Here is a 24873-nt window from a genome sequence, read left to right on the forward strand (position 1 = left end):
GAACTCCTGACCTCAAGTGATCTACCCACCTTGGCTTCCCAAAGTGTTGAGATTACAGGCATGAGCCACCTCACCTGGCTTTTTTTTTTTTTAAATGAGCAATATGTACTTTCAGATCACACGTTGGTGGGGATCAACCTCTGAGTAAGAAACACGTTCACGTTCTGGAGGATGACACAGTTAGAAACAGGCTTTAGAATCCAGTGTGACTTTGGGCAGATCTTTCATCTGTTCTCAATCACATTTGTAAAACATAGGCAAAGACTGTGGTGACCTCACAAAGAATGTTTGCTGAAAGGAGAAATGAGTGGTTTCTGGGACAATCCATTCTCACCCTGTTGAAGTGAGACCCCATGTCTCACTTCATCCTCAAGTGTAGTTGGAGATTGTCATCAATATCATCCCCCTGGCCTGCCGCCTGTTGGCATCAAGGTCACCTGCAGTGGGTCTTCCACACTGAGGGACTGTGCCCTTTGCCACTCAGCTGGGGCCCAAAGCTCTGTTCTCCACAAAAGTCATAAAGGGATATGAATGGAAATACTGGCAAATTTTACTATATAGAAATATAAAAAAGTTCTGTGTTAAAACTATTGTAAGCAAACTGAGAAAACAATCCTAAAACTGGGAGAAATAGGTGCGAGATATATCTGTAATCATATCACAGGCAGAGGTGAACTTCCCTAACACAGAAAGAGCTTCCATTATTCAATAGGAAGAAGCCTACCGACACAAAAAGAGTAAATACAAGTAAAGGATATAAACATCTAGGTCACAGAAAAGGAAATACAAACAGTTCTGGACATTTTATTTTTATTTATTTAATTTAAAAAATTGCCAGGCACAATGGCTCATGCCTGTAATCCCAGCACTTTGGGAGGCCGAGGTGGGCGAATCACGAGGTCAAGAGATCGAGACCATCATGGCCAATATAGTGGGACTTTTTTCTACTAAAAATATAAAAATTAGCTGGGCATGGTGGAGGGTGCCTGTAATCTCAGTTACTCGGGAGGCCGAGGCAGGACAATTGCTTGAACCCAGGAGCCGGAGGTTGCAGTGAGCTGAGATCGCACCACTGCACTCCCGGCTGGTGACAGAGTGAGACTCCATCTCAAACAAAACAAAACAAAACAAAACAATAACAACAACAAAACTAAAACTAACGAACAAACAAAAAACAAAACAAAACAAAAAAACCTACTGTACTAAGAGAACAATTTTCCACCTATCGTGTTGAGGAACATATTTAAGATGACATTATTTTTTATCAAAAGAGAGGGAAAGTATAGGAAAAATTTTCTTTCAATGGAAAATTAAGTATTGCCTATAGTCCACCCTTTCACATTATCTGCTTTTGATGGGGTCCCTGCAGCAGCTGAGTTGAAATGAAGATAAAATGAGGCTTAGAGCAAGGAGATGAATATTTTAAAAAACTTTGTATTGATGGATAATGTATATACATTTTAAGAATTAAACACACCCGTGAAGCCAGCACCCAGACCAAATGACCGAACATTACGAGAAAAATCCCCTCGTTTCTCTTGCAGGAAATTGATACTGAGTTCTTGTGATGTGGATTAATTTTGCCTTGTTTGTGTTTTATATAAATGGTATTATACAGCATTTTTTGAGAAAATGTCTTTCATCAATTGTATTTTCATCCATAATGTTGCATGTAGTGGTCGGTCATTCATTCTTTAGTCTGGTGTCAATGGGAATTTGAGTAGTTTCCAGCTTAGGACTATGGTAATAGTGCAGCTATGATCAGTCTTTTTTTCTTTTTTTTTCTTTTTTTTTCCCCCTTCCTTCCCTCCCTCCCTCTCTCCCTCCCTCCCTCCCTCCCTCCCTCCCTCCCTCCCTCCCTCCCTCCCTTCCTTCCTCCCTCCCTCCCTCCCTTCCTCTCTCTCTCTCTCTCTCTTTCTCTTTCTTTATTTCTACAGAGTCTCACTCTGTTCGCCAGGCTGGAGTGCAGTGGTACAATCTCGGCTCCCTTCAGTCTCTGACTCCCAGGCTCAAGCCATCCTCCTACCTCAGCCTCCCAAGTAGCTGGAACTACAGGCACAAACCACCACACCCAGCTACTTTTTGTATTTTTAGTAGAGACAAGGTTTCACCATGTTGGCCAGGCTGGCCTCAAACTCCTGACCTCAAGTGATCCTCCCGCCTCAGCCTCCCAAAGTGTTGGGATTACAGGCGTGAGCCACCACATTCAGCTTGATCATTCTTGTCCATGTTTTTTTGTGACCATGCATTTCTGCTAGGTATATGCCTAGGAATGGAATTGCCAGGTCATATTCATTTCTATATCTGTCAATCTGTAAATACATTAAAAATCAGGAGCTCATGTTGATGCCTCTGGTTCTAATGTAACACAACAGGGTTCACCTTGCCCTTACCTTTTTATTTGTAGTTCTTTCTTTGACAGTGAAAAGCCTACCTCCCACTAAATACAATATATTTACTTATTTGCTGAATCTCAGAATACCCATCATACAGTTTCAGAGTTGGTAACCCATATTTCCTAGCTCTGTCTGCTGAGAGGGCCTAGATGCAGTGACACCCCAGTAACAATGAGGACATTCAGCACCCAGATCTTAGTTTCTAAATACCATTCCCTCAAAAAAGGAAGCAGAGTTCTTTGGAGAAATGATTAAGTACAGGGCAGGGTCAGTGAAATTATAAAATAATCCTGGAACATCTTGTGTCAGAAAGGAAGTGCTCAAAATAGAATAAGGGCATTTCAGACAAACACAAGGGGTAACTTGAAGATGCTTACATTGGCCATACCTAGGACAATTGCAACAATGATACGAATGATGTTGGTCATGGATTATCACTGGTAGAATAAACTAAATATCCACGAGTCTATACTGAAATAATTGCATAAGTAATTGGGAGAAAAGGGACAGCTCTTCCTTACTACTGAATTACAATTAATAAATGGAGAAGGAATTATGAAAGTAGAAAAATCACCTGTTGGTAAACACAGTGGTAATGAATATTACAGACAAGAATCACCAATGAATGCCAAAATTGGTGGGTGAAAGTATGATGATCAACAAGATATTTACATAGTGTCCAAGATAGCTCCTCATGAGATACTCATCAAGTTCAAAAGGAAAAATAGGATTTTACAATGGAGAAATCGTTGCCACATCATGTCTCAAAGTTAACATGTCCCGTAATGGGATGAGGCAATATCACATGTGCCTCCTGACATAATGCACGGGGAAGGGTATAACCTCGCTTCTGTGGCGTTCTCACCAAAAACACAAAACCTCATTCTCATTGTGAGAAAGCACTAGACAAACTCAAGTTGGAGGACATTCTACAAAATAATTGGCCAGTACTCTTCAAGAGTGTCATGGTTATGGAAGACAAAAATAGCCTGGACGCTTCAAAACTGTCAAAATCATGAGAGGAGGAGAAAGACTGAGCAGCTGCTCTGGATGGAAGGGTCCTACTGAGACGCGGCAGTGGAGTGCCACGTGCAGCCCTTGATTGCATTCTGGAGCAGAAAAAGGATGTTAGTGGGGCTACTGGCAACACTAAATAAAGTCTGTAGATTCACAGACAGTATTGCATTAATGTTCATTTCCTGGCTTTGATAATTCTGTAGCTATGTGAGATGTTAATATTTGGGGAGGTTGGTGAAGGTTATAGGAGAATTTGCTGTACTCTTTTTGTAAACTCAAAATTATTTCCAAGGAAAAAGACTTGAAAAGAAAAAGAAAGAGGGAATTAGATGGGATTGGGTAATTCTTCAGCCAAAAACCCTGCTGGCACCTCTGCCTACAGCATGAAGGGTTACTCTTTTGAGAGTGGTATTCAAGGACCTCCATAATCTGACCAAAATTTCCCCCAGATTTACTGCCCACTCTCCTGTCACCCACTCATCTCCATCAATCTCCATGGCATGCCAGATGCACTGCTTAGAAAACTCTTACTCATGTTCAGAGACCCTGTCGTGGGGCCTTTACTTTACATCCCCTTCAGGAAGCAGAGTTAGCTGTCGGCTCTTCCTTGGTCACCAGTCGTCTCTCCTGGAAACGTTGATCCTCCTCCAGAGCCTCTGCAGGCCTAGCTGGTATTGCTCACAACCCTTTTGTGCCCCCAGGAGACTTATAACTTGCAAGTACATGCAGCGGAAAAAAACCCCAAAACAACAACAACAACAACAACAACAACAACAACAACAACAGCAACAACACCATAGTGACAGGCCCAGGAAAGCAGGTTAGAGGCAGGGAGCAAGAGAGTTCACATTCTGCTGTGACCGTAGGTGTTATTATTACTCCCTCTACGTTGGTGAGGCTCAGGGAGAGGAGGTGAACTGCCTGAAGCTACACCACCAGTAAGGACAAAGTCACAATTTGAACTCAATTCCTCTGCCTCCCTTACTGAAAGATACGAACTCAGAAATGCTCTGGACAGTCAGCCAAGCAATATCTTCAGACAGTTTATATTTTACTCCGACTCTCACCTCAAGAAGCCAAAATAAGATCATCCCTTAGGGGGCACTGCAGAGAAAATTCTCAAAGAGCTCGAGGGAAATGCCAAACCACTTCTACCCGCCCAACCCACAGGGAATTCAGGAATCATAGCTTGACGCATTTTCAGGAAATAGCCATGGATTTCACAATGGACTGAACTGACACTTAGCAATATGAATCTGCCGCAAAAACATCTCAAAACCGAGTACGTGGATACCAGGCACAATGGGTGGCTGAGTTCTTTTGCTGGACTCTCGATTTAGGCCAGTTTCCTCCTCTTCTAAATGTAGATTGATCAATTCAAAAGACACTGGTTGGAAAACTGCTATTGCTAAGCTCTGAGATAAGCACAGAACCCATCGCATAGGGTAGCAGCCAAGATTAACTGAAAAATAGGCTATATAACCATGGAATACTACTCAGCCATAAAAAGGAAGAAAATAATGGCATTAGCAGTAGCCTGGATGGAGGTGGAGACCATTATTCTAAGTGAAGTAAGCAGGAATGAAAAACCGAAGATCATATGTTCTCACTTATAAGTGGGAGCTAAGCTATGAGGATGTAATTCATAGGAATGCTATAATGGACTTGGGGACTGGGGAAAGGGAGTGTGGGAGGGGGTGAGGGATAGAATACTACACACTGAATACAGTGCACACTGCTCAGGTGACGGGTGCACCAAAATCTCAGAAATTGCCACTAAATAACTCACCCATGTTGACCGGGTGTGGTGGCTCACACCTGTAATCCCAGCACTTTGGGAGGCCAAGGTGGGTGAATCACTTGAGGTCAGGAGTTTGAGACCAGCCTGGCCAACATGGTGAAACTCTGTCTCTACTAAAAATATAAAAATTAGCTGGGCGATAATAGCGCATGCCTGTAATCCCAGCTACTCGGGAGGCTGAAGCAAGAGAATCGCTTGAACCTGGGAGGCAGAGGTTGCGGGGAACTGAGATCATGCCACTGCACTCCAGTCTGGGCAACAGAGTGAGACCTAAGATTATGAGGGGAAAAAAAAAGAGAAAAGAATTTCATATCCTTTGCAGGGACATGGATGAAGCTGGAAACCATCATTCTCAGCAAACTAACACAAGAATAGAAAACCAAACACCACTTATTCTCACTCATAAATGGGAGTTGAACAATGAGAACACATGGACACAGGGAGGGGAACATCACACACTGGGGCCTGTCGGAGGTGGGGGACTGGCGGAGGGATAGCATTAGGAGAAATACCTAATGTAGATGACAGGTTGATGGGTGCAGCAAACCACCATGGCATGTGTATACCTATGTAACAAACCTGCACGTTCTGCACATGTATCCCAGAGCTTAAAGTATAATTAAAAAAAAAAAAACAAAGAACTTACCTATGTAACCAAAAACCACCTGTTCCAAAACTATTGAAATATATATAGTTAAAATAAAGATCTACTATTTGATGGCAAAACAGGGTGATTATAGTCAACAATAATTTATTGCACATTTTTATGTTTTTTTGTTTTTATTTTTACTGTACCTTTTCTATGTACACTTAAAAGTAACTAAAAGAAGCCGGGCGCGGTGGCTCACGCCTGTAATCTCAGCACTTTGGGAGGCCGAGACAGGCGGATCACGAGGGCAGGAGATCGAGACCATCCTGGCGAACACGATGAAACCCCGTCTCTACTAAAAATACAAAAACTTAGCCGGGCGTGGTGGCGGCGCCTGTAGTCCCAGCTACTCCGGAGGCTGAGGCAGGAGAATGGCGTGAACCCGGGAGGTGGAGCTTGCAGTGAGCCAAGATAGTGCGGCTCACTCCAGCCTGGGCCACAGAGCGAGACTCCGTCTCAAAAAAAAAAAAAAAAAAAAACACCGTCTCTACTAAAAATACAAAAAAATTAGGTGGGCGTGGTGGTGGGCGCCTGTAGTTCCAGCTACTTGGGAGGCTGAGGCAGGAGAATGGCGTGAACCTGGGAGGCAGAGTTTGAGTGAGCTGAGCTTGTACCACTGCACTCCAGCCTGGGTGACAGAGCAAGACTCTGTCTCAAAAAAAAAAAAAAAAAAAAAGTAACTAAAAGAGTACAATTGGAATGTTTGTAACACAAATAAATGATAAATGTTTGAGGTGATATATACCTCATTTACCCTGATGTAATTATTATACATTGTATGATCACATCAAAACATCTCATGTGCCGCATAAATTTATACATCTACTATGTAACCATAAAAATTAAAAATATTTTAATAAGAAAAAATAAATCTATAGTAAAACTTTTACAAAAAAAAAAAACAAAACCCGGCTATGTAGTTACTTCACACCAGGTTGGACATGAAGTCAAAATCATTAATGTTGGCTGTTAGAACTATAACTATTGGTATTATAACTGTTAATATTATTATTATTATTATTGAGATGGAGTCTTGCTCTGTCGCCCGACTAGAGTGCAGTGGCACAATCTCTGCTCACTGCAGCCTCTGCCTCCCAGGTTCAAGTGATTTTCCTGCCTCAGCCTTCAGAGTAGCTGGGATTACAGGTGTGCGCTACTATCAGGCTCATTTAAAAAAAATATTTTTGGTAGAGACGGGGTTTCACCATATTGGCCAGGCTGGTTTCGAACTCCTGACCTGAAGTGATCCACCCGCCTTGGCCTCCCAAAGTGCTGGGATTACAAGATGAGTCACTGTGCCCAGCCAATATTATTATTATTTATTATTACTGTTTTGTGAGACAGTCTTGCTCTGTCACCCAGGCTGGAGTGCAGTGGTGCAATCTCAGCTCACTGCAACCTCCACTTCCTGGGTTTAAGCAATTCTTGTGCCTCAGCCTCCCAAGTAGCTGGGATTACAGGTGTGTGCCAACCATGCCTGGCTAATTTTTATATTTTTTGGTATTATTATTATTATCTTTTTAGTAGAGATGGGGTTTCATCATGTTGGCCAGGCTGGTCTCAAACTCCCGATTTCGGGTGATCTGCCCACCTCTGCCTCCCAAAGTGCTGGGATTACAGGTGTGAGCCACCATGCCCGGTCATAACTCTTAGTATTACACCTCTACCCTCACTCTACACTTGGCTTCTCCCTGTACCAAGTAGACCTTCCCATCTTCCTACATCTTCTCCTACCTGGGAGGATTCAGGGCCACATGTAAGAAAGGGGGCAGATTAAAGGGGTTGTGCTTATTGCAGCACAGTTCATAATTCGCAAGGTACAGAACCATCTTAAGTGCCTTGAGCAATGAGTGGATAAAGAAAATGTGGTATACATACACCATGGACTACTACTCAGCCATAAAAAGGAAAGAAATAATGTCTTTTGAAGCAACTTGGATGGAGTTGGAGACCATTATTCTAAGTGAAGTAAGTCAGGAATGGAAAACCAAATACCATATGTTCTTACAAGTGAGAGCTAAGCTATGAGGACACAGAGACATACAGAGTGATATAATGAACCCTGGAAACTCAGAAGGGGGAGGATGGGCGGGGAGTCTAGGATAAAAAACTACATATTGGATACAATGAACACTACTTGGGTGGTGCGTGCACTAAAATCTCAGAATTCACCATTATGCAATTCATTCATGTAACCAAATATAACTTGTACCCCCAAAGCTACTGAAACTTTATAAAATTAATTATAATTTTAAAAGAAACAGCTCTCTTTCTGCCTCCACTGCCGCCATGGCACCCGTGAAAAAGCTTGTGGTGAAGGGGGGCCAAAAGAAGAAGCAGGTTCTGAAGTTCACTCTTGATTGCACCCACCCCATGGAAGATGGAATCATGGACGCTGCCAATTTCGAGCAGTTTTTGCAAGAGAGCATCAAAGTGAACTGAAAAGCTGGGAAACTTGGTGGAGGGGTGGTGACCATTGAAAGCAGCAAGAGCAAGATCACCGTGACATCTGAGGTGCCTTTTTCCAAAAGTTATTTGAAATATCACACCAAAAAATTTTGAAGAATAATCTACGTGATTGGTTTGCATAGCTGCTAACAGCAAAGAGAGTTATGAATTACGTTACTTCCAAATTAATGAGGACGAGGAAGAGGAAGAAGACAAGGATTAAATTCCATTTATCTGTAATGTTTTGTACGAGTTCTTGAATAAAACTTGCAAACCAAAAAAAAAAAAAAAGAAACAAAAACTTCCGTTTTCTTTTTTTGAGATGGGTCTCACTCTGTCACCAAGGCTGGCATGCAGTGGTGCAATCATAGTTTACTGCAGCCTCAACTTCCCGAGCTCCTGCCATCCTTCCACCTCAGCCTCCTGAGTAGCTGGGACTACAGGTGTGTGCCACCATGCCTGGCTAATTTTAAAATTTTTTTATAGAGACAGGGTATTGCTATGTTGTCCAGGCTGGTCTTGAACTCCTGAACTCAAGCCATCCTCCCACCTCAGCCTCCTAAAGTGCTAGGATTACAGGAGTGAGCCACTGCATCCAACCTCAAAAAACTTAAATCTCAACCCGTTGAGTCGCCCCCTCCTTTTCCTTCCCCTAACAGAAACATCCACATTCACACTTCACTGGCTCACTTTCTCCGGCTGTAACTTCTGTGCCTTGGGTTAGTAGCCCCTGTCCATCTGTGCAGAGAGTGGGCTAGCCTTGCCCAGCACTCACTGACAGCTCTCCCGGCGTGGGTCTTCCTGGTATCTCTGGAAATCCTCTCTTGTGCCAAAGGGAGAAGAGAAGGAGGCTTTGTACAGCTCAGGCCCTCCCAGTCACTGAGGCTCTTTTAACTGGGCTGTCCTCTCACCCTGTGTCTCTCCCCAGAGAGATGACTAGCCCCTAATTCCTGTTTCCTTTGGCCCTTTGCCTTTGGGTGTGGGTTGGGAGAGCAAGCCCCTGTCAGACTCTCCACCACTTGTGCCCTGGCCCAGCCAGGCCGGGAGGACCTATGCACATCCTAGAGCATCGCCTGTGGAGGCAGCACAGGTGCCTGGAGCAAATCCCCAAATCTGTAACTAGTCTCTGTGTGCCCTGGGGCACCTCCTAACTTCTCCAAGCCTCACACTCTCCATGCTTCCATGGCCCTGGCACGTCTCGTCACAATCTGCGTGGATCATGAGGCCTCGCCAGGGTCACGGAAGCATTAAGTGAAAGAGAAACGTCTGCACATTAGGGCCCTTCATTCATGCAGGTGGTTATGAGCGTTCTCCCCCAGCTTCACAGGGCTTGCTCTGCGCCCCCCATATCCCATTTGTTCCTTTCTCACCTCTATGCTTCTCCAGATTCTCTATTTAGTGCCTTTCCTGGGACTTGAGAGTCAAGAGGCCTAATCATGCTGAGGACCATGAGCTTTGGAATCAGATCTATCCAGCTTCCAAACTGGGATGTGCCACCCTCTACCCTTGAATCAAATACATTTAATAGATCTTATTTTTTAAAATGGGGATAAGGATATCTACTTGATAGGTTTACTGACGCAAGGATTAAATAGCATAATGCATATACAGCCTTAGCACAATACCAGGTTCAGAGAAGTTTAGCAAATAATAGAACATTAATAAATAATAAGAGGTATTATTAGATCCAACTGGCTACCCCCTTGCTTTGCGGCCTGGCATATGGTTGGCATATTTCTCTAGTTCCTGCCACTGATGCCAGTCTCCCCTATCTTTAATTTCACTGGCCACTTTAGAGAACACTGGAAGGAGGAGGTTTGTTAGCTGGGTCCATACTATCATTTTGCCCAGGAGTTTCCCTTTACATGTTTGGGCTGGTTTCTGTTGGAAATAAATTGATTTCCAAACACTTATCTTAATTTTTTTCTTTTTTTTTTTTCTTTTTTGAGACAAAGCCTCACTCTGTCGCCCAGGCTGGAGTGCAGTGGCACGATCTTGGCTCACTGAAACCTCCGCCCTCTGGGTTCAAGCAATTCTCCTGCCTCAGCCTCCCTAGTAGCTGGGATTAGAGGTGTGTGCTACCATGCCTGGCTAATTTTTGTATTTTTAGTGGAGACAGGGTTTCGCCATGTTGGCCAGGCTGATCTTGAACTCCTGACCTCAAGTGATCCACCCGCCTCTGCCTCCCAAAGTGCTGGGATTACGGGCGTGAGCCACCGCGGCCGCCTAACACTTGTTGATAGTGGCATCTTTTTTATTTTTTAGTTTAATTTTTAATTTTTAAATGATTTATTTATTTTTTAGAACAGTGTCTCACTCTGTCACCTAGGCTGGGGTGCAGTGGTATGATCATAGCTCACTGCAGCCTCAAACTCCTAGGCTTAAGCCATCTTCCTGCTTCAGCCTGCCCAGTAACAGGCATGTGCAACGCCCAGCTAATGTTTTTTTTTTTAAATTTTTAGTAGAGATGGGGGTCATGCTATGTTGCCAAGGCTGGTTTTGAACTCCTCAGCTCAAGTGATCCTCCCACTTTGGCCTCCCAAAGTGCTGGGCTTATAGGCGTGAACCACCATGCCTGACCAATAATGGCATCTTTACCTCATTCCTGATTTAATAAAGAATACATTTCTCCTTTTTCTTGTATGTACATAGAAACTATTTAAGACAAAAGTAGTTGGCCCGGCATGGTGGCTCATTCCTACAATCCCAGAACTTTGGGAAGCTGAGGCAGGAGGATCACTTGAGCCCAGGTGTTCGAGCTGTTTAATTTCATCAAACATGGTTTCAGTATTTATTGAAATTATAAGTCTATTTTGTATTTTTGTTTCCTTGACCTTGTGACAGACATGATGTATAGAGATTTTCCCAGAAATCCCTTTGGAAATGAGCAGCTAGCAAACTACTTTATGTTCAAAGTAGTGGCAAAAGGATGGATCATGCAATAAAGAGAATTAAGACATTTAGATATACATTTAGGGAAAAATTTAACTTTGAGTCCTTCCTTGCAACCACATAAAAATTCTAGATGGATTAGACATTAGACCTTGAGAAAAACCTTAAAACTATTTGAAGAAAACATAGAAAAATATCTTTACAGTCTTGATTCAAGGAATCATAAGAAAGTTGTAAACTCCATAAGCCATAAAGGAAAATATTGAGAGATTTGGCTACCTAATATTTAAAACTTCTGAACAATGAAAGACCACCAAGAAACTTAAAGATAATGGAAGGCTGGAGGAAGGCATTGCCAACATATATAACAGGCATTGCATTAATAATCAGAGTATACAAAGGAAAGGGAAGAAAATAGAAAAAAGTAATCGAAGAGGCAAATAAAGCTTAACCTCACTCATCATAAATAGCATGTAAATAAAAATAACAAGGTAACATTTTCCATCATCAAGCTGTCAAAATTTTAAATGATAAATATCCAGTGTTGGAGAATGTAAGTGACCGCTAGATTTACACTTCAGGTAGCTCCAATCCAGAAGTATTTTATGTAAATGGTGCCCCCTGCAGCCTAATTCCTACCTAGACTAAACAAGTACTGGTGTGCACCTTGGAACAGCGCTTGAAGACCCCTGTCCCTCCTGTGGGTTTAGTGACAATTTGGGGAACAGTTTTTGGCCTATCTGGCAAAATGTAAAAGGCCCTTTGATGCAATGATTCCTCTTCCAGCCTTTCAGAAGCACATGAATATGTACTATGCACATAAAAACATATGCAAAGGTATGTTTATTAAAGCTTACTTTATATTGGAGAGAAAAAGGAAGCAATCTACATGTCCGTGAATAGGGGACTGTTTGGATGAATAATGCTGCTTGCATCCAGCCATCGGATATTTTGTAACTCTTAAAAGGAATGAAGTGGATTTATCTGTACTCACATAGATTGATCTCCAATATTTTTTTTTTTTTAGACAGAGTCTTGCTCTGTTGCCCAGGCTGGAGTTCAGTGGTGCAATCTTGGTTCACTGCCACCTCCGCCTCCTGGGTTCAACTGATTCTCCTGCCTCAGCCTCCAGAGTAGCTGGGACTATAGGTGACCAACACCATGCCCTGCTAATTTTTTGTATTTTTAGCAGAGACGGAGTTTCACCATGTTGAACAGGCTGACATGAAACTGCTAACCTCAGGTGATTCACCCACCTTGGCCTACCAAAGTGCTGGGACTACAGGCTTGAGCCACTGCACCCAGCCAAGATTTAATGTTATGACTGAGGTAAACATGAATGGAAGCAAATTTTCAAAATATCTATGATTTGATCTCATGTGTATACATTTGTGTCTGAATGTACATTAGATAGATGGGGAGTGCATAGATGTGGAACAGGCAGAACCTTCCAAGCCAAGGGGACTGGACCTGAATCTTTGGACAGAGGGAATTCGTAACAGAAAACACTTCCATGTTTTACTCTGTATACTTAATTACTTTATGCTCTACCACAACAAGAATGCATTGTATATATATATATTTTTTCCTTAATCTTAAATTCAAAACATAAGGTAGCCCACTGGCTCTGAACTACAAGAATCCTTATGGGTTTGGCAGTTCTTTGACAACTTCCCACCTGGCTAAACTATCAAGGAATGTCCTACCACCCGCACGAGAAATTCTTGGCATTCCTGAAATAAATTCTTCTGAGCCAGCCCATGTGGGCATCATAATCTCCTTGAAGGCTTTAAAAAGATTTAGATCTGAGTCTGTCTCAGATTCTTGGGCTCAGAACCAGAATTTCTTCATCGGAGGCTATTAGCTTGCTCTGGAGGAGTGAGTGAGAACTGGAACACTGGTTAGCGTGGTGACTGTTTTGGACAATTGCACAGCCACAGCCAGGAACACAGAAGGCAGAGAGGCAGCCCTCATGTGCAAGGGCTCCAGTGAACCCCAATGGGGACCCCTGATGGATTCTGCTAGGCTTGGTGCATTCCTCTTACAGCCAGGCAAGGCCCTCAGGGCTCTCAAGCAGAGAAGTTAGAGCTGCGGCTTTTTTGCTTGGTGTTTTCACAAAAACTTAATTTCTTGTTGCACTTGTTGGATGGGCGTGTCCCCTAGGGGAAGTTTCCACTACTATGCTCTAAACTTTGGACTGCTTGTACCATCTTACTTGTCCCCTCATTAATAATGAATTAAATAAAACTTTTAGTATATGCTAATTTCATATCTTTACGAGAGTCACGATTTTACCTTTTTTTTTTTTTTTGAAAAGTACCTTTTCACATTGCTGTCACTCCCTTACCGGAGCAGTGAGTTTCTGAGTCTCCCTCTTAGGGCCAGACACTGTTCCGTGTAATTAGAATTAATTTCTTGTTCTTGGTAGACAGAGAAACGCTTCCACACTCCCAGGAGACGGGGGTTCAGATCTTGTGCCATGGCTGAGAATGATGCCCGGGAAGACACTTCTCTCCGAGTCTCCGTCTGCCTGCCTGTGAAACGGGCTCATAACAAACCCCTGACCCCAGCCTCCGTCGCCTTGAGCCTGTGACCTCGCCCAACCCCTCCCTTTCCTCCCCAGGAGGCGCGGGGACTCCGGGGCGGCCCCTTACTCTGGAGGCGCCTGGGTGGCACGTTGGTGCCTCAGCTCCCGGGGGTTTGTGGCCTCCGCGCTGCCCACGGGGTGCCCAGGGGCCTCTGGAGGAGGCGGGTTCTCTGGAGCCAGAAAGCCCAGAGCCGCCCAGGAATTCTGGCTCTGACTGAGGGCGTTTCCTCCCGGGCGGGCAGGGCGCGATCCGGGAACGGCGGCTGCATGCAGAGGCAGCGCTGCGCTCGGCCGGGTCGGCACCTTGCGGCTCCTGCTCTGCGCACTGGCCGGGCTGGCTCTGCTCCGCGCTGCGGGCGCTTTGGCCAGTGAGTGGAGCGCGGGGCGCGGCAGGGGACACGGAGCCGGGGAGATCCGCAGATGGCGAGGAAGGAATGAGTAAGAGAGAGGGACAGAGAGAGAGAGAGAGAGCTGGACACAGCAGCGAGATGGAGAGAGAGGCAGATGCAGGGCGGGAGGGATGGAGAGAAAGATGGTGAGAGGAAACAGACTCAGAAAAAGGCAGAGAAGTAGAGCAACGGAGAAGTAAAGGAGAGAGGGAAGAATAAACAGTGAAAAGGGAAAAAGGAGAGGCCAAGACAGAAAGAGGCTTTCCCTGAACAGATATGAACTAAGATAGAAAGAAAAAGGAGTTCGAGAGACAAAAGAGAAGAAGGAAAGAGAAACAGTGACTAAATTGACAAGGGGTGGAGGGAGAGAGGATATTGAAGAAAAGAGAAAGGTTTCAGAGAGACCAAAAAGAAGAGAGAGGGAAGCTCGATGCCCGGAGTAGAGCTGGCGAGAGAGAAGCCAGGATCTGGGGTGGGAGGTCACAGCTGCTGGGTGGGGGAGCCCCGGAGGCCAGCTCCCTCTCAGAGGGCCTGCGGAGGCTCTGGCCTGGCCTTACAGGACATTGCTTAAGAAGCCAGACTCCAAAGGGTGTGTGGGGGACCCAGGCCAGACCAGCACAGCCTTAAGGAGTCAGGCAGGCGAGCCCAGGAGAGAGGCCACCGATTCACCTGCCAGGTGGCCTCCGGTGGTTCTGCAGTAGGTGAAGAAGTCAGCCTCCCGGTTTCCAGGGAGCTTCGCTGGGGAACCGAGCTGTTTTGGGTGGAGATGGGGGACTGGGTGGAGGTGGAGAGCTGTGCGGGAGGGAGAGGCTGTCTGGGTACTCTACTAACTGGGTTCCTTGCCTTTCACTGTCCCCTTTCTTCCTCCCACCTCCCCCCTTAGCTTAATGCTGCCCCTTCACAGGTGAGGCTTAGACAGGGTGACTCATGTCAAGAGACTTACTAGACTGCAGTGTGGGGCAGTACACAGATGCTATTCCACCATCCTGCACATTGCACAGGACTTTACAGTTTACAAGCCACAACCCCATTTAGCCAGGGATGGCTAGAGCTCATTCCAGTTGCCCAGGTGAGGGGAAAGCTCAGATCTCACGGTGGTGCCAAGGCAGGGTCCTCACAAAGCATCCAGGCCTCCTGCCCCCTCGGTCATTGCCCCGACCTTGGCAGAAGTGCCCTGTGCTAAGATAGAAGCCCCTAGCGCCTTTCAGGGCCCGGTGAACTGTGGGATTAAGCACTTGGGGAAAGGATCCAGACCAGCCCTCGGGATCTCTTGCCTTGGGTGAGTCCCTTCCCCTCTCTGGTGTTGTTTCTTCCTCTATAAACTGGGGAGAATGATACTCACCCCACAGGGTTGGCCTCAGGGATTAGATGAGAGAGGAAGTGCCCAGCAGGGAACATGCATCAAACACATTCTCTCAGATGACTCCACTGATCTCTCTGAGCCTCAGTTTACCCACCTGTTAAAGATGACCACCAATGGCTTCCTCACAAGCTGCATGAGGAGTGGCTGGAACTCTGCCCAGCATAGAGTACAGGCCCCAGTACACACCCTCCCATCCCCCTCTCCTTTACTCCCTCCCAGCTCAGCCCCAGGCTCCAGGGCTAAGGGCACAAAGCAGCACCTGTGCTTCTCCCAGAGGGAGGAGGGAGCAGCCTGCCCACAAGTGGCTACTTTTGGTGCCCCTTTTAGCCACAACTTGCACAGAGACTTTAATTTAAACTCACTTTTAAACGTTATTTTTCTTTCTGATTATGCATGCTCATTGCTACAGATTAAGAAGAAAAGGAGTTTGGGAGGCCAAGGCAGGCAGATCACGAGGTCAGGAGATCGAGACCGGCCTGGCTAACGTGGTGAAACTCTGTCTCTACTAAAAATACAAAAAATTAGCCAGGCCTGGTAGCACAAGCTACAAGCTACCTCCCAGCTACTCAGGAGGCTGAGGCAGGAGAATCATTTGAACCTGGGAGGCAGAGAGTGCAGTGAGCCGAGATCACACCACCACACGCCAGCCTGGGTAACAGACAAGACTCCATCTCAAAAAACAGCAACAACAACAACAACAACAACAACAAAAACAAAAAAAACACAAGAAGAAGAAGGAGGAAAGGATTCATGTATTAGTGTAATTTCTCATTGACTTCCTACATTTTTGTGCGTATTCTTTCAGATTTTAGATGATATATCCTAACTTTTGACTATGAAAACTTTTGGATACAAAAAAATACAAAGTAATAGTATATGAAAGAAAGATATAATGTACTTATCAACCCTGCTTCAACAAGTATCAGTTCATAGGCAGTTTTTTATGGTGTTTTTTTTTTTTTTTTTTGAGACAGAGTCTCGCTTTGTCACCCAGGCTGGAGTGCAGTGGAGCGATCTCGGCTCACTGCAAGCTCCGCCTCCTGGGTTCACGCCATTCTCCTGCCTCAGCTTCCTGAGTAGCTGGGACTACAGGCACCCACCACAATGCTCGCCTAATTTTTTTGTATTTTTAGTAGAGACGGGGTTTCACTGTGTTAGCCAGGATGGTCTCCATCTCCTGACCTCATGATCTGCCTGCCTCAGCCTCCCAAAGTGCTGGGATGACAGGCGTGAGCCCCCGCTCCCGGCCCATGGGCAGTTTTATTTGATCTATAGTCTCCACCCTCTTTCCCTTCTCTGGATTATTTTGAAGGAAATCCAGACATTGTATATTTTCTTTCTTTCTTTTTTTTTTTTTTTTTTTTGAGACAGGGTCTCATTCTGTCACCCATGCTAGAATGCAGTGGCGCAATCTCAGCTCACTGCAACCTCCACCTTCTGAGTTCAAGTGATTCTCCTGCCTCAGCCTCCCAAGTAGCTGGGACTACAGGCATGCGCCACCACACCTGACCAATTTTGGTATTTTTAGTAGAGACAGGGTTTCACCATGTTGGCCAGGCTGGTCTTGAACTCCTGGGTTCGAGTGATCCACCCGCCTCGGCCTCTCAGTGTGCTGGGATTACAGATGTGAACCACAACGCCTGGCCTGGCATCATGTATTTTCATCTGTAAATATTTCCTTGTGTACCTCTAAGAGATAAGCACTCTTTCAATAAACATAACTGTAATGCCACGATCACACTCCCAAAACAGTGTGTGACTGAATATCATTAAATATTCAATCACTGTTCAAATGTCCTTGATTGTGTCATATCTTTTTACAATTCATTTGTTTGATCCAAATAAGATTACATACACTGCATTTGGTCAATATGTCTGTTAGGTCTCTTTAAATATGTAAATCTTCTCTCCCCCTTTTTTACTTAATTTTTGTTGTTGAAGAAACTAAGTTTGTCCTGTAAAGTTTTCCACATTTAGATTTTGCTAACTGCATCCCTTTGATGTCACTTAAATACCTCCACCCCTTGTATTTTCTATAAATTGAGAGGTATCTCTAGCATGTCAGACTTCCAACCTTGGGTTTTTTTTTTTGTTTTTTTTTTTGTTTTTTGAGACAGAGTCTTGTTCTGTCATCCAGGCTGGAATGCAGTGGTGTGATCTCAGCTCACCACAACCTCTGCCTCCCAGGTTCAAGCAATTCTTGTGCCTCAGGCTCATGACTAGCTGGGATTACAGGTGCGCACCCCCACGCCCGGCTAATTTTTGCAATTTTTTTTAGTAGAGACGGGGGCAGGGGAGTTCGCCATGTTGGCCAGGCTGGTCTCGAACTCCTGACGTCAAGTCATCAGCCTGCCTCAGCCTCCCAAAGTGCTGGGATACAGGCGTGAGCCCCCACGCTGGGCCCCAGGTTTCTTTTAGCAGCACTCAGAGAAACCTTTATCCCTGATGGCTAAAAGACCATGAGCCACCACGGCCGGCCCACAATTTGAAGTTTTTTTATAGAAACACTTGAAGAATAGTGTTCTGCTGCTTTCAAAAATAATCAAAACCCATGGATGATTTTGAATGAATCATACATTTTAATACAAATATTCGATGTGGTAAATGTATTATTCTATTATATTGAATGTGAGCAAATATAATTAACCCCCAGGTGGCCAGGGTTGCTTTTCAAAGCAGAGTGTGACTTTGACAATTCAGAAGATAGAGCAGCACCTTTCACAGACGCCTGAGGAAACGTTTCTCATCACCCAGCCTGCAGAAACCATCTGTGTCGTGACCCTTTCTTACTGTTTGGGTCCAGATACAAAAGATTCTCCCTGTAAGGCCTGGAAGTAGAGGGAGCGGTACTTCTGCCTCAGAGGATGGCACCCAAGGGCCACGTCTTTTTAACGGGGGCAGCCAGCCCAGCCCAGCCCTCCCCTGGGGCCTCCGGGCTCCACAGCAGCCTGTTCTCGCCAGCACAGGAAGCCCTGCCCATGGCCACCATCCAGGGTGCACATCAGGCCCTGAGCAGGAGCCGAGCAGGAGCCAGGCAGAAGAAAACAACACAACATCCAAGGAGGTCCATTTCCCAACTGGCAGGGCCTGGGAGAGCAGGAGGAAAGGAAGGAAGGGAGCCCTGCGGAGCCACAGCCTTGGCTGCTCAGGGTTGATCATCATAATCCTTCAGCCTTTTCCACTCCCCTTGTCTGAGCCACTGACAGCCCCGTGGGTGCATGTGCGTGTCTACTAATTTTTTTTTTTTTACAAGACATGGTCTTTCTCTGTCGCCCAGGCTGGAGTGCAGTGGTGCAATTGTAACTGTAGTCTCAAACTCCTGGGCTCAAGCGATTCTCCCGCCTCAGCTTTCCAAATACCTGAGACTACAAGCATAAGCCACCAATCCTGGCTAGTTTTCAATTTTTTTTTTTGTTTGTTTTTTTGGTAGAGACAGAGTCTCACTATGTTGCCCAGGGTGGCCTCAAACTTCTGGCTTCAAGTGATCCTCCTGCCTCAGCCTCCTAAAGCTCTGGGATTATAGGTGTGAACCACTGAGCCCAGCTCCTGTAGCTAATTTTCGAGGCCTCTTCTGCAGCCTCCGAAAGACAGAGAAGAATCAAGGATGAGCTACATGGGGGAGTCAGGGCCTCCAGCCTACCCTACTCCATTTTATGGAGGAGGCAGCAGAGTCTCGGGGAGGAGAAGAAACTTTCTCACAATCCCACAATCATTAGTGGCTGAACCAGGCTGAGAACAGGGGTCTCCAGCATGCTTTCTGCCATGATGCATTCAAGTCAGCGCCGTGGTGAGGACCCCGGTGCAGAGGGAGCAGGCAGTACAACGTCAGGCCCTGCCCCAGGCTTGCTCTCTCAGATGCACTCCGTGGAGACCCCAGTGAGCTCATGGACAGCTGCTCTAGGGTGCACAGAGGACAGTTTTGTCCAGATATGAAGGATTCGTGCTGAGCCACGTGGGGAGCGACCTCAGCCCAGCCTTTTCCCTGGAGGGGTTTTGGAGCCAAGTTAGACCTCGTCACAGATATGTAGAGAACAGGGTGTTTTAGGCCAGTGGAGAGGAGCAGGCTCTGGTTGCTCCTGACTTTCAAGGCAGCCAGACTCCCACTCGACTGGCAGGTCACACTGCGTCCTCCTGGCCTGAGCCTGGGGGAAGTGGGTGAGGGGAGAGTGGCTAGGGTCTGGGAGAGGGCAGGTGAGCCTCAGGGGAAAGCCTTGGCCAAAGGCGTCTGGACAGAGCCAGCAGAGGGTGTATGTATCCACAGACTCATGACGACAAGCCCTCCCCCAGGTCGGCCACTCTGTGGGTGAAAACAGCTCTTCCAGCCCCCTCAGAGCAGCCCAGTTTCAGCTGAGCCACTGAGTTAAAATTTGGAGTCCCAGACTGGGTGCGGCGGCTCGCGCCTATAATCCCAGCACTTTGGGAGGCCGAGGCAGGTGGATCACTTGAGCCCAGGAGTTCGAGCTTAGCCTGGGCAACATAGTGAAACCCCATCTCTACAAAAAATACAAAACTTAGCCAGGAGTGGTAGTGTGTGCCTACAGTCCCATCTACTCTGGAGGCTGAGGTGGGAGAATTGCTTGAACCCAGGAAGCAGAGGTTGCCATGAGTCATGATTGTGCCACTGAATTTCAGCCTGGGTGACAGAGTAAAACCCTGTCTAAAAAAAAAAAAAAAGAAAAAGAAAAAGAAGAAACAAAGGAATCCTTTCCCATAGCCTCCTCTAGACCTGCTCCTGCCTCTCAAGGACCTTCTCAGAATGTGGGGCCAGGACAGAGCATAGCCCCCAGGGGCCTCTCTGAATATATTACATGGATGCCTGCAGCCCACAATGGCTGCTGCTTTCTGCTGACAACCCCATCAGACAGCCTACTTTTGTTATGGAGCATTTCAAACCATGCACACAACAGTAGAGAATCGCTGAATGCGCCCCCACGTGCTCATCACCCAGCTTCAGCAATTAGCAACTCTCAGCCCATCCTGTTTGCTCTAAACATCCACGCATGCCTCTCCCCCTCCCCCATCCAGGCCTGGATTATTTGGAAGTAAATCCAAGACAGCATAGCATTTCATCTGGAAATATTTCAGTATGGGTCATTAAAGGACTTGCCTTAAAAAAATAGCCAAAGCGCTGTTATAATGTCCTCCTCCCTCCCCAGATTCAGCAATAACACCATTAGCTTTCGAAGAGTCTTTTCTAAGTTCAGTGGAGAGAAATAATGAAAAGGAGAATTTGAAAAACAGATTGTTCTCCACTAAAGACGCTCAGAGTAGAAGGACGTTTTGTCCCTTGTCTTGTTCTCATCCCTGAGTGAAAGAGCTGAGAGCTAGATAGAGTTGGAATCAGAAAATCACAGGGCAGGGGGCCCCACCTTGCTGAGATGAGGCCAGGAGGTCAGGGTGCCTGAGGTCCAGGCGTTTGCAGATGGTGTGACCTTGGGCAAATCACTCGGCCTCTCAGAGTTACACATCCATCACCAGCTCCGTCCCATCTCAAGACCTGCCCCACTTCTAGATAACTGCAGATGACCCCATGGCCAACCCATCCAACACCAAGGCCCTATAGCTACAAACACTGCACGCAGAGAGATCAGTTCTGTAACTCTCTCCCCGCACTGAGCTTTGGATGCCCACATCCATGGCCACAGCCTTAATGCTGTCACTATCTGAAGCTGCTCTACCTCTAAAAGCTAAAGTTGCAATATTCTTTACCTCTTGTTCCTCCTGTGATTCCTAAGACCTCCAGTCTCTTCAGCCCCCATTTCTCCCAATTTATTGGCCCTCTTCTTGGCCTCATTTCTTTCCTTATCCCAGCTGGATTCCAGGGCTCCTCTCTTAAACCCCCGGCTGGCCAAATCTCAGTTCCTTGGCCCCTTGCCTCCACCACTTCCATCCTGAAGACTCCTAGGTTTCAGCTCCATCCGGCCATCTGTCTTTGCCACTCTGCACCCAGACTGTGGAGCACTGCTGGGGGAGGACTCGTGCTTTCAGGATTCCTGTTGATGCCAGCTCATTCCGCATGGTTCTCCTCCACTGCATCCCTCATTCTGCACATCCCCTTTTGAAGCCCTGTCTGTATTCAAGTCCCTTACCTAGTGGTGCACTGATGGACTGGCTCTCAAAAAAAAAAAAAAAGAAAAAGAAAAAAAAAGGAGGGGGTGTTGTTGATTTCTGTGGTGTAAGTGTTCTCATCATGGCCACAATATTTTTTTTTTTTTTTTTTTTACTTAAAACTTCTTTCTTTTTAGAGATGGGGTCTCACTATATTAATCAGCCTGGTCTCGAACTCCTGGCCTCAAGCGATCCTCCCACTCAGCCTCCCAAAGTGCTAGGATTACAGGCACGAGTTACCATTTCCAGACACCATGGTCACTATTTTAATGTCTGTGTTTAGCAACCTAGTCATAGAATTCTTGACAGTTTCACATCTAGCCCTCTTCCCTACGTGATCTCCATCTCACTGCACAGAGTAAATAGAGGCCACCAGGTGGGAGCTCACTCCACTTTTTGGCCCTCTAGTTAGATGGTTTACCCTTGTTAGATGCTGCATTCCCTCTGTCTTCCTTCCAGATGCGGTCCCACGCGCTCTGGATCCAGGGCCTCCCATCAATTCAGGAAGTGCGTTCCTTGGGTTCTCTTGTCTTCCTCCTGTCCCTCAGACTGTAAGCATGGTTGTGTTTTCCAATACTTAAAAAACAAAACAAAACAAAACAAAAAAAAACAAATGACGACCATAAACACTTCTCTAGACCTTGCGATCCAATCTCCCTTCCTTCACAGCCAAGCTTTGTGAAATTTTCCAGAATCCAAGTTTCCACCCCCAACCTCACCTTCCCTTCTCATCTCACAGTAATCCAAACTCTGCTTTTCCTCCACTCCTGAAAGTGCTGGGATGAAATTTAGCAGGGCCTTTCCTGTGCTCTCTTTCCAGTCCTTATCTTGCTAGACCTCCCTGCTGCTTTCAGGCATGTTGACCTGTTTCATCCCCTGTAGAATCTGTAAAGCTCTTGGCTTCTCTTGACTGCTGGGGCAGCACCCTCCTTCCTGAATGTCAGTGTTCTCCAAGGTGCCAGCCAACCCTGATGCCCCACAGGCATCTCAGGGCTACCAACTCTGAAACTCGAGTGCAGAATCAGGGATCTCAGACGTCTGCTGTGAGGGTTGATGGTGCCTGGAAGAGCTAACTCAAGGAGAACAATGCTGAATCAAGAGTGGAGCGGCTCGAATGGCAGATCCTCTGCTTGTGAGTAGTGACTTTGGACTCATCCTTTCACCCTTCTGTGTAGGGTTTTCCTACGTGTAGATTGGGCATAACAGCAGGTTGTTGGAGAGGTTAAGTTAGCACCCTACATGGTGCATGGTAAGCACTCATCACATGCCAGCTCTTACTAGCAGGTTCCCAGTGTCAGTGCTGCTACTGAAATACCTCCTCTCATTTTCTTCCTCACTATTCCTATAGCTACTTGGGAGGCTGAGGCAGGAGAATCGCTTGAACCCAGGTTGGAGTGAGCCGAGATTGCGCCATTGCACTCCAGTCTGGGTAACAGAGCTAGACTCCATCAAAAACAAAACAAAACAACAACAGCGAAAAAACAAGCATCAGAACTGGTTTATTAAAGCCTCTGGGTTAAAGCTCCGCCCCCTTGGCTTCATTTCCAGGACTTCCCTCTCCAGTCTCTCTCCTGCCCACCCTGTATCTCCAGCCACTGCAGGCTCCCTGCAGGGTTTGCACAGTGAGCCATGCTCTTTCAGGCCTCTCCACTGTTGCAGGTGCCATTCTTCCCGGCTGAAGCCTGCCCTCCCTTCCTCCCTGGGCTTCACCTCTTTGAGAAGGTCCATCAGAGTCTGTAGGTGACTGTGGCTGTAGAGACTGGTGGGATTGAGATGGCTGACACTCACACACTGACCCCACCTGGGCCATCCTCTGCTTGCTCTTGAGTTTGCTTTGAGGACTGACCTCACTTTAGCCCAGTGTTTACATAAGTCTCTGGCATTATGGAAAACTAAGGGTCCCACAGTGACAAGACTTGTTTTCCCACAGCTGCAAACCCTTCAGCCCTCCCTGAGGAGACTCAACTCAGAGCACAGCTTGGGACAGACACATGGCTGTGCAATGCCATCTAGATGTCATGGAGGAGGTAACAGGGTGGTTTGGAAGGACGTGCAGATTCAGGACCACCTTCTAGGATGGTGTTTTTATGGGCAGATGCAAGCTTGCTTTGGACTGTCAGGACATCTGGGCCAATCCTGCCCTGGGGCCACCTTGTCCAACATCACCCTCCCATCTAGGCTGCCAGGCTGGCGAGCCCCCAATGGATCCTGCCTCCCCTAAGGCCTTACTTACCCCCACCCTGACATTTCAGCATCATTACTGGATGGGAAGGTGGAAATCCAGTCACTGTTTTGTTACATAGCCACGATTCCTAACTTGTGTGGGGAAAAGTTTACATCTTTATTGTCACAAGCCTTTAACTGAAATTGAGCATTCCCGTTCATCATAAATACAGACAGCTAGCCATGGTGTTAACAGTACTATAGCTTTGTCATCAATAGAAATTCAGATAATTTCATCTTCTTCTAGTTATGAATATCTCAACATAACATTTATATCTTTCATTATGTCAAAATTTTAGTTGTTGTTAGGCCTGATGATAAATCACGTGAGTTAATAAATACATTTTTTTTTTTTTTTTGAGGCAGGGTCTCTCTCTGTCAACCAGGCTGGAGTGTAGTGGTGCAGTCTCGGCTCACTGCAACTTCCACCTCCCAGGCTCAAGCAATCCTCCCACCTCAGCCTCCCAAGTAGCTGGGACTATGGCACATGTACCACCATGCCTGGCTAATTTTTGTATTTTTTTTGTAGAAGTGAGGTTTTGCTATGTTTCCCAGGCTGGTCTCGAACTCCTAAGCTCAAGCCATCCACCCACCTCGGCCTCCCAAAGTGCTGGGATTACAGGCATGAGCCACTGTGCCCGGCCAATACATATATTATATCCAATTTTTTTAAATTTTGTTTTTGACAGAGTCTTGCTCTGTCACCCAGGCTAAAGTGCATGGTACAATCTCGGCTCACTGCCACCTCCGCCTCCCAGGTTCCAGTGATTCTCATGCCTCAACTTCCTGAGTAGCTGGGACCACAGGCATGCCCCACCACGCCCGGCTAATTTTTTGTATTTTTGGTAGAGATGGGGTTTCACCATATGGCCAGGCTGGTCTCAAACTCCTGACCTCAAGTGATCTGCCTGCCTCGGCCTCCCAAAGTGCTGGGATTACAGGCGTGAGTCACCATGCTGGGCCAAAAAGTCTATTTATTTATTTATTTATTTATTTATTT

At 46.2% G+C, this 24873-nt stretch overlaps 1 long non-coding RNA gene and 1 pseudogene across 2 annotated transcripts in view; one reads left to right on the forward strand and one right to left on the reverse strand.

Annotated features, from left to right (window-relative positions):
- Positions 1–24873, reverse strand: part of LOC135966501 (uncharacterized) — an 80477-nt gene that overhangs the window by 54674 nt on the left and 930 nt on the right. For both annotated transcript variants that reach the window (XR_012421007.1, XR_010579821.2), the window contains exon 2: positions 22072–22226. This is a non-coding gene — a long non-coding RNA (uncharacterized lncRNA). The remainder of the gene's footprint in view (positions 1–22071; positions 22227–24873) is intronic.
- On the forward strand, positions 8153–8760 carry LOC102118211 (large ribosomal subunit protein eL22 pseudogene; annotated as a pseudogene).

The sequence above is a fragment of the Macaca fascicularis genome, chromosome 12 (genome assembly GCF_037993035.2).
Source record: "Macaca fascicularis isolate 582-1 chromosome 12, T2T-MFA8v1.1".
NCBI lineage: Eukaryota > Metazoa > Chordata > Mammalia > Primates > Cercopithecidae > Macaca > Macaca fascicularis.